A 2,706-nucleotide genomic window follows, 5' to 3' on the forward strand; every position below is an offset into this window, starting at 1 on the left:
ATTTCCTGATTAATCTCCTGCAGTAATTGCAAATTACAGCCACTGTCATTTGCTTGGCATTCAATTGCTAAGTAAAACTAATATTATTTCAATCTGTTTGCATGGCAAAAGCCATTTGTTTATCATGGACTCCCATTTGTCTGGCAATTACGAGCTCATTTCAGTTGCTGTTTCAACAGCTCTGTTAAGAGTGCTTTCCCTTCCCCCCCACTCCCTCTTCTGGGTACCCCTCTAACCCCTCGGTAAATTTGCAATAAGCAGCGAATGGGTTGCCTTAGGCCTTGGATTTGTTTAATGTTACATTAGCCCAAGGGCAATGCCAATCACTTGGCTTGCCCCTTGCTGCCACCGTGTCGAGAGTTGAGCTGCCGCCCACAATCGATATAAGGAGACACAAAAGCGAGTGGGAGAGAGGGAGAGTCTTTGGCGGAAACGGATGCAGTCAGTCGAGAAGTTGACGCGTCTCTCTCTGGTCCATGTTGTTTGTATTTTAAATTGGCAGCGCGCGCTTAGCACATCCGCCACTGAGATGCACATGCGGATATCGTTGCTCGAATCGAATGTGTCGAGCTGAGCGTGCAGTGGAGTTGAGTTGAGTTGAGGTGGAGTGTGAGAGGTCCACGAATCGCGCTCACGGGCCAATAATTGATTGCCTTAACCGTTAGCCAGCTGCTCAAAATGCGCAAGCCGCCAGCAGGTGACTCTCTCTCACTCTCTCTCTCACTCTTTGCTCTCTCTCTTTCTATCTATCGCTGACATCGGCCACTTTGCACAGATGAGATTTTCAATTTGGCTAGGGCCGCTCCGAATGTTTGCGTATTAAATTTGCATGGAAATCTGTCTATATTGACCGAGAATGGCCAATGCAAATGTTTGCCGGGCCAAATGAATGGCCGAGAACGAAGAGGCAACGACTATTGCCACAGTCAATGCTGTTGCTGCTGCTGTTGTCGTTGCTGTTGCTGTTGCTGCTTCAGCTGCTGGTCAGTCAACGGCCGAGGGGCATTGCACCCGGCCATCGACATCGACATCCACATCGACATCGCCATTCGATGATGTCTCTTTGGGCATTTTTAATACGCGTTTGCATTTGCGTTTGCCAAATGTTATCAGTGGAGCGACAACGGCTTGTGCCACAGCCCATGCCCCACTCTCCACTCCACTCCCTCTCCCCTGCTCTTCCCTCTCCTCTTCTCTCTCTTGCAGTTACTGTCGCAGTCCAATGGCCCCCAATGGTCCAATGGGCGATTGCTGTTATCGATGAGCCTACGCTATCAGTTGGGTACAGTTGCCCATGACTGTGAGTATACTCGCACTCACACTCACACTTGCACACTCACACACTCACTCTGGTAATTGTGACTGTTGCTCTGCACTTAGAATGAATGCAAAAGCAAACATTTTACTTGAGTAACATTTGTTCAGTAATTTCTTTTTTTTCTCCACTGACTGTTTTATTTTCCTGGACACATCTGCCAGGCAGGCACTGTCATCATCATCATCAGCATTGGGGACAGTGGACATCAACGTGTCATCAAGCGTCAGACTTTGCACAAACAAAGTTTGCAAATTGATTATTTGATTAAAATTAAGTCATTTAGTTTGCTTCAATCTAACTTTATGCCTGACTGAGCTGGCTTAGCATTGAATTTCGTTAAATTATTTTGAATTTAGAACACATTCTTTATTCAGTATTATATTCCAGTTCTGGTCTTACACTTTTTTTCAAATATTAAACATATTTGTAAAATTAATACTCTTCGTTTTTCATACAAAACAATATATAAACGACCAACAAAAAAAACATAAATACATCTAGTAGATATAATTTCTACAGTATTATTATCGATAAATTGAAAAATGTGGATATTTCGCGTACGTTACGAAATGATGACCAACTATTGTTCGACCGAACTGAGAAGCTGGACGAGGGAGCCAAAACGTTGGGAGAATTTGGGAAAGGGTATGATTGGAGTGCTGGCAAAGCTGCCAATGCGTAATGTATATAAAGAATATAATAAAGATATTAATATAATATTAATGTATACTTTATCTTCTTACTATTTATGCACTTTCATAGAACTGTCAGCCGGAATTTGTGCGTCTTTACGCTAGTGCACCAAGTGATCTATGACAAGAAAGGAATGAACATTTCAAAATAAAGTTAATAGTTTATGTACCTGAAATGAGGGATGTAAGAAGTGTTTATGGAAGTGTAAATATATATATGTTTTATCATAGATATGTAAATTTTTAGAAGCATTATTATTCTATATTGTATAAACTGTGATTTACCCGCTACCCATTTTAAATAATAGAAATAATAATATACCTCAAAATACAAAAATATACCGAGGGATGCATTCGGTATATTCAAAATATACCAAAATAGTATACAGGAAAATACTCAGAATATACCAATGGATCTATTTGGTATATTGACATACTACACATTCAAAATATACCATACAATGCACAATATACCAGATTCTCAGATACTAAGACTCGTTTGCAGTAGAAGTAATTTGACACAAATAAGTATTTCTAAAATAACTCGCAAAATACTAAAATATACCAATGGATGCATTCGGTATATTGAAAATATACCAAATGAATATGTCGAAAAATACTCAAAATATACCAAGGGATGTACATATTTGGTATATTGACATACTACACATTCAAAATATACCATACAATGCACAA

The 2,706-nt window shown here is 40.0% G+C and overlaps 1 long non-coding RNA gene across 1 annotated transcript; it reads left to right on the forward strand.

Moving 5' to 3' along the window:
* Window positions 1-1,413: 1,413 nt before the first annotated feature.
* On the forward strand, window positions 1,414-2,250 carry LOC133845168 (uncharacterized). Its single transcript, XR_009894707.1, has 2 exons — window positions 1,414-2,001; window positions 2,081-2,250. It is a non-coding gene; the product is annotated as an uncharacterized LOC133845168 (long non-coding RNA).
* The last annotated feature ends 456 nt before the right edge of the window (window positions 2,251-2,706 follow it).

This window comes from Drosophila sulfurigaster, chromosome 3 (genome assembly GCF_023558435.1).
Source record: "Drosophila sulfurigaster albostrigata strain 15112-1811.04 chromosome 3, ASM2355843v2, whole genome shotgun sequence".
Taxonomy (NCBI): Eukaryota; Metazoa; Arthropoda; class Insecta; order Diptera; family Drosophilidae; genus Drosophila; species Drosophila sulfurigaster.